This window comes from Procambarus clarkii, chromosome 67, assembly GCF_040958095.1.
Source record: "Procambarus clarkii isolate CNS0578487 chromosome 67, FALCON_Pclarkii_2.0, whole genome shotgun sequence".
In the NCBI taxonomy this organism is placed as follows: domain Eukaryota; kingdom Metazoa; phylum Arthropoda; class Malacostraca; order Decapoda; family Cambaridae; genus Procambarus; species Procambarus clarkii.
The window spans coordinates 2,259,961-2,275,082 of record NC_091216.1 but is presented as its reverse complement, the minus strand read 5'-3'; positions in this window follow the sequence as shown (position 1 = coordinate 2,275,082).

The window sequence follows — 15,122 nt, the reverse complement described above, 5'->3', positions numbered from 1 at the left end:
ACAAAAATCCTTTGCTCCAGATGTTCCACTAGCTTTTTTTGCATAATGTTCTCCATCAACCTGCGTGCTATGCAAATTAGGAACACTACCCTGTAGTTCACTGCCTCCTGTCTTGCCCCCTTCTTGTTTATCAGGACTACATTAACCGTCTTCCAAATTTTTGGCAGTTCCCCTGTTACCAGTGATTTGTTATACACTATGGAGAACGGTAAGCGCAGTGCTTCTACTCCTTCCTTTAGAATCCGAGGGGAGATTCCGTCTGAGTCTATAGCCTTTGTCACATCCAACTCTAACAAGAGCTTCCATACATCCCTATTGATAATCCTAAACTTTTCTAGTGGTACCTGGTTAACTATTCACTTTCTTATCTCGGGAACTTCCCCTTGCTCTAATGTGAAGACACACTGGAATTTCTTATTTAGTTCCTTGCACAATTCCTTTTTGTTTGTAGTGAATCTGTCTGCCCCTCTCCTCAGTTTCATTACCTGTTCTTTAACTATTGTTTTTCTCCTTATGTAGCTGTGCATAACTTAGGTTGCGTCTTTGCCTTGCTTGCTATGTCATTTTTGTATTGCCTTTCTGCCTCTCTTCTCACCCATGACGTTTTCATTCCTGGTTCTCTGGTATCTTTCTCTGCTCGCAAGTGTCCTGTAATTTCTATAGTTTCTCCACGAACTTTTACATAGCTTCTTTGCTAGCTTACATCTCTGATTAAACCATGGGTTTCTCATCTGAATTTCGTTTTTTACCTTTTGGACGGGGACAAACTTGTCTGCTGTCTCCTCACACTTCTGTGTGATGTAGTCCATCATGTCTTGGACCATCTTTCCCAGGAGCTCTGTATTCCATATTATATGTGTTAGGAATTTTCTTATCTCCCACTATTTCATTCCCATTCGGAATGCCAGCCTTTTGATTTCAGTTCCCTTCCTTGAGTTCATTAACCCTTTTTCGACGAGATACTCATATGTCAGTACACTGTGATCACTCGTTCCCAATGGGGCCTCAAAACCGATTTCCCTTATGTCGAAGTCGTTCAGAGTGAAGACTAGATCGAGTCTCGTTGGTTCATCTTTGCCTCTCATTCTTGTGGGTTCCCTGACATGCTGGTTTAAAGTTTTATGTCACCACCTTCAATAGTTTTGCTCTCCATGTATCCTTACCGCTATGCGGTTAATTGTTCTCCCAGTCTATCTTTCCGTGATTGATGTGGGAACCGACCTGTGAGATTTATATTTATTTAATTTATATGAATTTATATTTACGTTAATTTATATACTTCGATAGCAATTTGTATAATGATAAGTGGACTGTATTTCTGCAATAATCTCACAAATCGATCCTCTACACATTAGGGGGGGTTTATATTAATTAAATATATATGCAGCCAATCAAACTACAGTAATAGACTACATACATTGAAGAGGTTCCTTATCTTATTTGTACAGCAAGCTTTAGTCCACCAGGTATAACTAGGTTGTAGACGCCACATTTTCCCTCTTTGAGGTAGCTTCCATCACCCAGTAACTGGTGCACAAAGTCTTGCTTCCTCGTCTTGACCTGTCAAAAGGGCGCTAGCTGTAAAGCCAGATACCTATATATGACAAGCTATATCAGAGAAAACACTGTACATGGAACCTTAAAGACCTGGCTTAATTACCTTTAGTATGAGGCGATTTCGTGATCTAACCGGGTCACCCTATATAATGACATTAATGGCCACTAATGATAGATAATGGGTTTCGGAAAGAACACTTAACTTGATTTGTTGACAGCGTGTTGAAGATGGTACACCTTTGGTTTCCATAACACTACGTCCAAGTAAAATTAACAGGAGCCGAATTTGCTCCCTGTGAGCCTCTGGTCTAGTATAAACAATGGCAATGTCTAACACTCCATACTATTGACGCTACTGGCCGACATTGTCCAGATATGATAGGAGCCGAATTTGCTCCACACGTCTCGGAGGTGACACAACAATGGCTGCCCCTCCTTCCTCACTCCTGACGCCTGGCTTACATTGTCCAGATGACAAAGTGATAGAAGGGTCACATTTACTCTACTTTGATATTGATAATTAAGTTAATTTATATGAGATGTTTTTATGATGGTAAAGTCCAAAGACTAATGTATTTAAGAATAATTCCCAGCAGAATAGCTGGTGAATATAATAGTATGTGGTGATGATATCCCGTTTTCTTTAGACGGTAATTCCACTACAAGTTACGTTTTCTATGGGTAACTTGTTGGTAATACAGCAGCAATTATTATCTGTCTGTATGATATTAAATGGTGTCGGATTTTCCGACAATTGAAGTCCCGCATGATAAGCAGGTGGGATCTGTTTCTACAGGTAGCAGCGGCTGTCTTCTTAATATAGTGTTAACTGCCATATTGTTGTTATCATACTCTTGCCTGGGTCTTCTGTAGTTTGGTGGAGGGTTATATATCACTGCTACTACTTCTCTTAGTCCTGTCATCATCATGGTGCCTGTTATGTAGTCTCCGAAACCCTCGGAGCCCAAGATAATCATCTTCTTGAAACTCCATTCCTTTCTCCTTAGTAGGGCCACTTGCCTTCACCCCTTCCTTCCCTCTCTTTCATTATTACTGTGTAGTCCTTGGTAGACACCGCATTCATTATGATTCCGGAGAGTTTTGTTTCTGTGAGTCCAATTACACCCGGGTTCGCCTCATGTGCTCTTTCCCTTATTTCACTTGCCTTGCTTGTAATTCCATCTATATTCAAGTGTATCGCCTTGAAACTGTCTTCTGTCCTTCCTCAGTTTCTGTTAATTCTCCTGAAATAGAGAAACAGGGAGAGTTCGGGCTGGGAGGGCCTGGGAAGGGGGACCTGGGAGGATATGGGGTGTGTGGGGTCTGGGTAGATCCGGTATGGGGAGGGTAGTGGAGGAGGGAGGGCTTGTGGGTGTGGGGAAGAAATGAGGGCTTGGGAGTGTGAAAGAGAAATGAGGGCTTTTCAGAGAAACTTTTACTCATTAAACATGAAGGAGCGTTTCTTATTTGGGTCAGTGAGAGTTCTCCTGGTGATTTTTCACTATCAGTCAAAAGTCGCAATGATGTACAACACTTTAAAGTTCTGCAGGATGCACAAGGCAAGTTTTTCCTATAGGTTGTCAAATTCAACTCCTTAAATGAACTGGTAGAATATCACAGATCAGCTTCAGTTTCTCGCTCACATGATATCAAGCTCAAGGACATGACTCCAGAAGAGTTTCTAGTGTAAGCCTTGTATGACTTCACTCCACAAGAACATGGGGAGCTGGAATTTAAGCGAGGTGATTTTATCACTGTAACAGACCGATCAAACCAACATTGGTGGACTAGTGAAATGGGTAACCAAAGGGAACTCTTCTCTGGTACATACGTTGCGCCATACCACACCTAGGTGGTTGCTGAAATACCTCCAATCCCCGGTATCCTTCCTTCTCAAAGGGTGTCCACTCTTGTGTATCCCTTTTTCTTAAAGGGTGCCCCACCTACTTTTGGTCAGATTTTCCCAGACTGTATCTAGACAGAGACTGTGAATGAAACATTGCTTCAAACTATGAAAACCAGCTGGCATGGCTAGGTTGGCTTAGGCACATATGGCAAAGACTGAGGGAGGTGATGATGGTTGGCCAGCCACTAGTAATACAGTAATTGTACTTATTTCTGTGGCTTGTATCCCAGTCATTAGTTATGCCAATATTATTCTTTGAAGTGATCCTCCCGCTAAAATGAATAGCCAGCCATGTATTATGTTAATTATTGGTTCCAGTTCATATTTATCCTCCACAACAATTTTGTAGAGAATCATTCCTAAGGAAATTGCTTATGTCTTATTCTTGCCACAAGCTCATACTTCATTGTTGAGTTTTTTAACAGATTTTTTGTTGCACTAAACAAATATACATGATCCTTTAAGTATTGAAATATGTCGTAGCTTGAGGAGTAAATCAGCTTTGCATGCCATTGAATATTACCGTTGTTATTCTCAACTGTAACAATTCTAGCACAAAAATTTCGGATTTTTTCCATGTTTTTCTGTACCACCTACACATTTTACCATCATTATCTGAATCTAAGATTGTATGTAGCAAAGGTCAACGAATTATATAAAAAAACGTTTCATCTATAGTATACAGTTATCTTTACTAATATATCATATTGCATCCAGGGGGGGGGGCCTTAAATTCGGTTAAAGTTGGTCCAAATTCTATGGACTAACTTGCATTACTGCCACAAGTAATGCTGACATCCGTCTCCAGTCTGGCACCCATGTTGTAGATTTTGCCCATTACTCATTACCGGTACAAGTGGTGGACGATGTCTGCATGGAACATACTGTGTGTACACTCACTCCAGGAGAACATTGATCTCAGCCAGAGGTGCAAGTGCACCATCTCAGTCCTACTGATTTCCCTGACTCCAAGGTGAATAGAGCCATTGTTGCTCTACCAGGAGTAAAGCTAGGTCTCACTCCTCTTATTATGCATAAAATTCCCCTTGAGCAAGGAACTATGCCAATTTATGTACCAGCTTACTGTCTAATCCCATTCTCAGAGAGAAGAAGATGATAGACTCTTAGAGGAAATGTTACAGAGTGATATAATTGAGTCAAGTAATTCACCATGGAACGCTACATTGACTCTTGTCTCAAAGCGAGATGGTACTTGGAGACCTGTAATCGATATATCAGAAGCTTAACAGAGTAACTATACATGATCGTTTCCCACTTCCAGTCTTAAATGATAGGTCGAAACAAGGTATTCCCAATGTTCGAATTGTTGCAGGGATTCTGGCAGATCCCCCTTGATGAGGAAAGTAAACAATTGACAGCCTTTAGTACTCCCAATGGTCATTTTCATTTCCAAAGAAACCCATTTGGTTAGCGGAGATGTCCAATAACCTTTTCACGGCTCATGATGAATCTATTTCATAGATTGATAGTAAGTGCTCTTCTACTTTACCTTGATGATCTCATAATCATGTCACAAGATGTTCAGACTTGTTTCCAGAATCTTGAGAAAGTACTTGCAAAGCTCGCAAAAGATAATTTAAAAATAAAACACGCAGTGTTCATTTTTTAGAGGAGAAGATCAATTTCAAAGGTCATACAGTCACTCCTATAGGTATTACATTGAAAGAATAAAAAATTATTGCTGCCTGTGATTTTTCAACGCCTCATACCGCCATAAGACAGTTCACAGGTCTTGTAGGATTTTATTGTTCATTTATTGCTGGATTCTCTATTATAGCTGCTTCATTTTACAAGTTGCAAAGAAAAGATGAACCCTTTGTATGGGAAGAAGCCCAGGAACAGTCATCCAAAAAAACTCAATGCGGCAATGATCTCGTCACCTGTCCTTAGGTACTCAGATTGTTCAAAGCCTTTTACATTGGTAACAGATGCTAGTGACATAGGCTTAGGTGCTGTATTACTTCAAACAGAAGGTCACAGAGATCACGAAATAGCTTATGTGAGCCGTACATTATGTAAAGAAGAGAAAACTTATAGTGCAACAGAATGTGAAGCTTTAGCAGTTGTATGAGCTCTTAAACATTTCAGGGATACAATTTATAATTACCCTGTTCATGTTCTTACAGGTAACCAACCATTAATTCCTTTGTTCAAGAATAGGAATCCCATTGGAAGGTTTGCCGGATATTTGTTCACAAATCAAGAGTTCAATCCCACATTTTGTTATATTCCAGGAAAGCAAAATATTGTAGCTATTGTGTTTTCTCGACACATAGATGCGATTCAGTTAAATTACCCAGCATTAGACGCTACAGTAGTCAAGACAGAACAGAGACAACACCCCACATGGGCACCCATCATTAAGTTTGTGTCTAAGCAAGAAACTCGCCCAATTCACAAACCTCCTGTACCATTGAAGGAGTTAGTGATATTAGACAATTTACTGTGTAGAGTAGTAAAGCTAGAGACAACCCCGAGGATATGTGGTCAGTTAGTTGTTCCAGCTGTCTTGGTACCAACTGTGTTAAAGGTTTTCCATGATACTCCCGCAAATGCACATCCAGGAAAGGATCGTACACTCCAGCAAAGTCGATTGAAGAATTTTTGACCAAAAATAGCTAAGAAGTTTTCTCATTATATTGTCAGATATTTAACCTGCTTACAGCACAAGAGACATGTAGCAGGACCTAAACCAATTCATGTATACCCAGTGACTAAAGCTCCTTGGGAACGAGTATCAATGGAATTGTTGACAAATATGGTGGAAACAGAAAAAGGGAACAAACGCTTGCTTGTAATTGTTGATAATTTTTCATGGTATTGCAAACTAGTTCCTATCCCGAACAAAACAGCAGAAACTATAGCCAGTGCATTCCATGACCAAATAATTTGTAGATATAGTATGCCTAAAGAAATTCTTTCAGATAATGGTCCGGAATTCAGTAATAGTATTTTAACTAGATTGTGCAATATATATAACATGAAAAATGCAGTATTATGCCATATAACCCAGTAAGTAATTAGTTAGCAGAGCATACTAACAGGAAAGTGTTAGATGCCTTGAGAGTCGGGTTGAATTTTGATAACAGTAATTAGGATGAGTTCATACCCTTAATTCGGTGTGCACTATATTCTTCAATTAATGTTTCTACAGGTGACACTCCTCATGCTGTTCCTTATGGTACAGATAAGATCCTCCCGAATGAATTGACTAATATACCTGCTACTCCTTTGTATAACATAGATGATTTTGTTCAAGTAAAGTGTAGACAAATGCAACTAGTTCTGAGAAAATATGATAACAACTGTCCAAGGCAACAACCGAGTTCACTTGAGCAAGGAATGCATGAGCTAACCCGCCAAACACACACCGAAACTACGACGTTGGTACAACGTTCGAACAAGTTTTACCACCACCTAACCAGTTATAACAACCAATATAGCAAGTTGTAACAACGTTCTAATACGTCATAAACACGTTAAGCCAAGATGTAACAACTTTATTACAAGTTTTAATATGCGGAAAATAGAGACAGTTTCGGTTTGTGTTTCCAGGGAAGCCCAGTAAGATAAAAGTCGGATCTGTAGTAATGGTACTTAACCCTTAAACTGCGCAAAACCTCATATGATGTGTGACGTTGAGCTCAGTTTTTCAAATTGTCTGAAACTCTTTCAAATTTTTTGTGAATAATCTACTAGGCAAATGCTCCAACTTTGTCTAAATGATAACAGTGTAACTTGAAAAACAAGAAAATAAAAAATAATTATAAAATTTAATATTGAAAAGTTCAGATTTTGAAATCAACTGCAAATATATAAAAATATCACAACTGTTCATTTGGTGTTATTATTCTTTTAGAATAACATATGATCTTCATTTTCATATATTTAGAATATAAGTTTTCAGTAAAGTTTACTGTAAAAAAAATCCATATGGCATTTGAAATATGTGCAAAATTAGACAACAAAAATTTATCAGAAACTAGAAAGCCGGTCAGAAACTAGATTTTTGGATACTGAAATTGAAATTCTTGTTATAGATATAATTGAAGTAGAGTTTATCAATAATGAATAAGGCAGTTCTAATTCATGAATTTACTTGTATGTTGTAATAAACGTTGTTTGGCATTCGCACTCAAGTATGTGAAATTTGTTGGTATATGTGTTTAGAAATAAAGTCAGGGAAAAATAACTCCAAAAAAAACAAAATATAGGGATAATTATAATGATTTAGGGAGTATGTATAGGATATAATTTATATAAGTTAAAAAAAAACTTATTCTTGTCCCTAATCACCAACACAACCTAAAGAAACAAGGGAAATAGAGTTGGAAATTTGTGAAAAAATCTGCCCCCCAAAAAAATTCAAAGGCTCAAGTTCTGAGAGTTGTAACTAATATATTTGTTGACCAATTTAATTCTGGCATCACATAGTTAGCGATGAGTATGCATTCTCCAGGATGTAAAGCTTAAAACAAATTCAAATAATAAACAAAGGAGGAAAAAACTAAAATCCAACAAAAATAAATCCCCCCCCCCCAAAAAAAAATATACATATATATATATATATTTTTTTTTTTGGTGGGGGAGGGAAATTATGTACAATGTACAACAAATACATTGTTGAACATAACTGATAATAACATTGGGCAATGTATTTATATGATATATAACAAAATAGAGCATAATAACATAATTATTCATTATCATTTGTGTTATTATGAATTACTCACCAATGCTATAAAGGCTCCAGCTGTATATCCACTTTGTGGACACTTCTTACTACTATTCTTTTTTGTGTGTCGGACAGGTGCTTGCACCTCTTTATTATTGCATTATCCATCAGTTCCAGTTAATAGGAGCTGTTCTCTTTATCAAGAAAACGATTTTCTTTAAATATTCTTCTAAAATCAATTTCTGAAAATATTTTTATTTAAGTTTCACGAAGCTGAAGCCAATAAATTGGAGATTTGTTTAACATTTTTAAGTAATTTTGACAAAATTCAAATATTTTTCAAGCTTATACCCCCTTCAATGTCACACATCATATGACGTTTTGTGCAGTTTAAGGGTTAATTAACACAGGTCTGGCCCTATGTACAAACTAAGAAATTTTGGGTTCCATATAAGGTAATTGAGCTTATTAAGGGTAACAAGTACAAACTTAAAAATTTGTTAACAGGAGAGTATATAAATGAACATTTAGACCACAAAAGTTAGCTAAAATGACTGTTGACGAGACTGATGAGGAAGATGACAATGAACTTACCCAGACAAATTCTTCTATTGGAACACCACCTACTGTGGTTGACCGACCACTTGATGTACAGCCACCCCATGCCAGTACCTATAATCTTAGATCTAGACCTTTCATTTCAGCCGTGTACTCACCACATGTCCATTGGAAAGATGTCAACGAGTTTATCTCAAGATGAAAGTTTGTCACATGCAGTTTTATCTGTTCCTAACCTTCAGTCAGAGTCAGAGCTGTATAGTGCTCTGGGCGATCTAGGCATAGATATCCGCAGAATTTATAATGAAGTGCATTGTGCAGTTTTCTGTTTTTGTCTGGCAAAATTCACTTCCCAGTATTTCTACCCTATGTGTCCTATTATTACCATTATATATGTACGTATAATGAAGAAGTTTTTTTTAACTTTATTTTGTGTCATACGTCAGATGCCAGTGTTAAGTCTACTGTGTCATTTGTCTTTTTAGAGTGCATGTCATCAAGAGTTCCATTAATGTTTTAGCAACCACACTAAGGCCAGTGATTCCTGACTGCTATCACTAAGATGTTAGCCTTCTCGATCCAGTCCTTGTATATAGCTTGTAAATATATTGTATATATAAAAAAAAAATTCTCCATTATCTAATCTTAAAATTCCTTTGTGGTTGTTAGGTGAGGACTTTTGTTCTATTAAAGCAGGTAATTGTCTTAAATTATTGTTCCAAGCACATGCCATTACAACATGTTAATCATTTTGTTTTAGGCAATACCTTGAGTTGTAGTGTTCATATCTGATACTTAGACTTGTATATGTTCTTAATGCTCTTGTTTAATTATAGTACTGTCACTATGATTTTCACCTATTATGTTCTAATTTTTGTGCACATACTGAGCGGTGTTAGTATTCCGCACACCTGATCTTCTTTTAATGTTTAATATGCAATTTCACATGTAACACATTACTGAATGCCACAGTGGTCTTTTCAATATCGTTATAACTATCTAGCTAGCCAGAGCTTATCGACAAGGGACGTCGACTTGGTAGTGTGTCCAAGCGGTGTTAGTATTCAAATACTGACGGTTGGGATATACCCAATCACAGTCGAGTAGACCTCTGACGTCATTCCCTACAGAGCTGATACTTGCCGCTCTGGAGGCAGGGTCAGTATGTCACGGGACAAGAGTTAGGTAGGGCCTCAGCAGGCCACATATATACCTTGTTACCTTTCCCAATAACCTGCTGAAGTGAACTACTGAGTATTCTCTACAACCAAGCAAGCACCATACATCTAAAGGTAGCAAATATTTAGGGGAATGGAGGAGAAGGGAGGGCTACGGGGAGTGTGTGTGTGTGAGGGTGGGAAGAAAGGTTGGGAGGTAATTGGGTGATTGAAGCTGATTGCTATCTGCAGGTAGAAGGGTATGGTCGGCGGGTGATTTAGTGAGGAGCGGTCAGCGGAATGTTTGGGAAGTGAGAGGGGTGGACACACACACACACACATGGTCGAGGCAATCGCGTGGGAGGGTCGAGGGTTTGAGGCTCCGTATTAATTGTCCATAAAATTGGGCTTCTTAGATTTACAGTGATTGATCACAGATCTAGGATATCACAAAGTGTATAAATGCACATAGAAAAAATAAACACAGTGATATCACTAGAACTTTTGTGTTAAACAGAATAATCACAGCTCCAGGCCACGTGGGGAGCATAGAGCCACGAGGCCGATGTTTACATATTTGTATCAAGGTGTACTTGGGTTATAGTGAACAGTGATACAGTAAATTAGTGAACGGTAACACAACAGGCGAAAGGATACAGCATACTGAAACAACCAGCAGTACCGAGCCACTGGCACTCAGTGGAAGAGTGGGACTCCACACCACGTGGAGAGACGACGACTCCACCGAGGACCTCGACATAAGGACATCATTAAAACTCACCTGGTTGTGTGTACAGGACGGTTTTGGCCGGTGAGTACTGCCTGATTCTGTCAGTTAACTGATGTACAGTGAGGTCAATTATAAAAGAAATCTTGTTCACTTTATCATATATATTTAGACTCTCAAAGTGGCTCATTCCGGGTAGAAATGTGACACACAGGAAATCCTCATGACACACACACACACTCACAAGCAAAGACATACACAAGCAAACATAAGCACACAAGCAAACACACACACCCACACACACACACAGCATTGCTGGTTCATCTTCTCCTCTCATTCAAGGTTCCAACAAGAATGAGAGGAGAAGATGAACCAGCAATGCTTGATCTGATATTTACTCTAAATGAGTGGGATATAAGGGAAGTCAAGATGGAAGCGCCCTTGGGAATGAGTGATCACAGTGTATTGAACTTTGAGTACCTGGTAGAGCTCGGAATTATCCCCCCCGAAAAAGAACAAGGAAACAAAAGGATGGCATACCGAAAGGGAAATTATGAAGAGATGAGAAGCTTCCTAAGGGAAATACCGTGGGACACAGTCCTCAGAGCTAAGTCTGTACAAGATATGATGGACTATGTCACCCAAAAGTGTCAGGAGGCAGTAAGCAGATACATCCCGGCCCAAAAGGAAAAATCCGAGAAGCAAAAGAAGAATCCATGGTATAATAGGGGATGTATGGAAACAAAGAAACTGAACAAAAGGGCGTGGAGGAACTTCCGGAATAACAGAACACCAGAAAGCAGAGAGAGATACCAGACAACCAGGAATGAGTATGTCAGGGTGAGAAGAGAAGCAGAGAAAAGTTATGAAAATGATATAGCAAACAAAGCCAAGACCGAACCAAAGCTACTCCACAGTCACATCAGAAGGAAAACAACACTGAAAGAACAGGTAGTGAAACTTAGAACAGGCGAGGACAGGTATACAGAGAATGACAAAGAGGTGTGTGATGAACTCAACAAGAGGTTCCAAGAGGTCTTCACAACAGAACAAGGTGAGGTCACTGTGCTAGGAGAAGGGGAAGTAAACCAGGCGGCCTTGGAAGAGGTTTGAAATTACGAGAGAGGAGGTCAAGAGACACCTGCTGGATCTTGGTGTTAGAAAGGCTGTTGGTCCAGACGGGATCTCGCCATGGATACTGAAAGAGTGTGCAGAGGCACTTTGCTTGCCACTCTCCATAGTGTATAGTAGGTCACTGGAGACGGGAGACCTACCACAAATATGGAAGATGGCAAATGTGATCCCAATATACAAAAAGGGCGACAGGCAAGGGGCACTGAACTACAGGCCAGTGTCCTTGACTTGTATACCATTCAAGGTGATGGAGAAGATCGTGAGAAAAACCTGGTAACACATCTGGAGAGAAGGGACTTCGTGACAAATCGCCAACATGGGTTCAGGAAGGGTAAACTGACTGGGTTAATATAATTCTACGACCAGGTGACAAAGATTAAGCAAGAAAGAGAAGGCTGGGCGGACTACATTTTCTTGGATTGTCGGAAAGCCTTTGACACAGTACCGCATAATAGGCTGGTACATAAGCTGGAGAGACAGGCAGGTGTAGCTGGTAAGGTGCTCCAGTGGATAAGGGAGTACCTAAGCAATAGGAAACAGTTACGGTGAGGGGTGAGACCTCCGATTGGCGTGAAGTCACCAGCTCTGTACTCGGTCCTATCTTGTTTCTGATATATGTTAATTATCTCCCGGAGGGAATAGATTCATTTCTCTCAATGTTTGCAGACGATGCCAAAATTATGAGAAGGATTAAGACAGAAGAGGACTGTTTGAGGCTTCAAGAAGACCTAGACAAACTGCAGGAATGGTCGAACAAATGGTTGTTGGAGTTTAACCCTACCAAATGTAATGTAATGAAGATAGGTGTAGGGAGCAGCAGGCGAAATACAAGGTATCATCTGGGAGAGGAAATTCTTCAGGAGTCAGAGAAAGAAAAAGACTTGGGGGTTGATATCACGCCAGACCTGTCTCCTGCAGCACATATCAAGAGGATAACATCAGCAGCATATGCCAGGCTGGCCAACATACGAACGGCATTCAGAAACTTCTGTAAAGAATCATTCAGAACTTTGTATACCACATATGTCAGGCCAATCCTGGAGTATGCAGCCCCAGCATGGAGTCCATATCTAGTCAAGGATAAGACTAAACTGGAAAAGGTTCAAAGGTTTGCCACCAGACTAGTACCCGAGCTGAGAGGTATGAGCTACGAGGAGAGACTACGGGAATTAAACCTCACTTCGCTGGAAGACAGAAGAGTTAGAGGGGACATGATCACCACATTCAAGATTCTGAAAGGAATTGATAGGGTAGATAAAGACAGGCTATTTAACACAAGGGTCACACGCACAAGGGGACATAGGTGGAAACTGAGTGACCAAATGAGCCACAGAGAAATTAGAAAGAACATTTTTAGTGTCAGAGTGGTTGACAAATGGAATGCATTAGGAAGTGATGAGGTGGAGGCTGACTTCATACACAGTTTCAAGTGTAGATATGATGGAGCACAATAGGCTCAGGAATCTGTATACCTATTGATTGACGGATGAGAGGCGGGAACAAAGAGCCAGAGCTCAACCCCCGCAAACACAATTAGGTGAGTACAACTAGGTGAGTACACACACAGCCACCTCACAGGAAGTGGCACGCTCCACTAGCCAGCTGCTGGAAAGAAAAAGATCAGTAATAGCTCTGGGTATTAAGGAGCCAGATGGCTCCAATAGGACAGAGTGGAATGATAAGGACAACGCAGCAGTGAATGAAATACTGAAAGCACTAGAGATGGAAGGGGCTAAGCATAGAATTGAGAAGGTTTTCTGGCTTGGATGGTACAACAAAGACCGAGACCGCGTGTTAAAGACAGTGTTTGCAAACGAGAACACAAAGGAAATAATTCTAACAAGGAAGAGCGAACTGCAATATGTGGGAGAATTAAAAAAAGTATTCCTCCAGAGGCACATGACGAGGGAGGAGAAAGCCATGGCGGAAGAAGCAAGGAAGAAGAATATATATATATATATATATATATATATATATATATATATATATATATATATATATTATATATATATATATATATATATATATATATATATATATTATATATATATATATATATATATATATTATATATATATATATATATATATATATATATATATATATATATATATATATATATATATATATATATATATATATATATATATATGTGTGTGTGTGTGTGTGTGTGTGTGTGTGTGACTGAAAACTCACACCCCAGAAGTGACTCGAACCCATACTCCCAGTAGCAATGCAACTGGTAACTACAGGATGCCTTAATTTGCTTGGCCATCACGACCGGACAAAAGGAAGTGATAGCCGAAGCTATTTGAACCACTTCTCTGCCGGCACTCGGGTGGTAATCTTGGACATAGCATTTTATCAAATCACCCCATTCTTTGGGGCACACGTGAGGAACACAAATGCGAACAAGCGAAAAATTGAGGCACATTCCTATGTTTGTTTAATGCCAACAGTGACTGCCCAGACAGGTACAAGAGGAGTGTCATTAACGCTTATGTTGACTGTGCTCTCAGCCACAGCTCAGGATGGAAGCAAGTCGATGAAGAACTCTGTAGGGTAAGGCAGGTCCTAGTCAACAACGGCTTCTCCAATGGTTTCGTTGAAGACATCATAAGAAGGATGGTGAAACGCCATGCAACCTCTGAAGAGACAACTAACACAACGCCTGTACCCCTTATTAGACTATTTTACAGGAACTTCTTTTCCACAGCTCATAAAACGGAGGATTTGTTCCTGAAAGATATTGTTAATAGGAACGTTATCCCTACAGACAAAAATCAGAAGATACAATTGACGATCTACTATAAAATCAAGAAAACGGCCAACCTACTCATGAGAAACTCTCCAGACACAAAGCAGAACGCTTTGCAAGAGACCAACGTCGTCTATACCTTCAAATGCCCACTTGGGGACTGTAAGTCCCAAAGAACTCAGCATATAGGCAAGACAACAACATCTCTTTCTAGGCGATTAACAATGCATAAGCAACAGGGCTCCATTAAGGAACATATAATCTCTTCCCACAAACAAACCATCACTAGAGAAATCCTAGCAAACACAGAAATCATCGATAGATACAGCTATTGCAGACGGCTGGACGTCTGGGAGGCACTACACATCAAGAAGTCAACACCAGCAATCAACAGCCAATTAATGCACAACTATATTCTACCCACTTCAAGACTCCGCTCCAATATAGAAGCATCAAGAAATATGGACCAATAGACTTTCTACAATTACTTCCATTCAATACCCATTGTTTCGTGTTCTGTCTTGTGTTGGAATTTAATACCCATTGTTGAAAGTTCGTTTTTCACCTCATCCATCTCACCCAAATGTAGATATAAACCTCGAAGATGTGTAAAGCTCTATTCGGTTTCA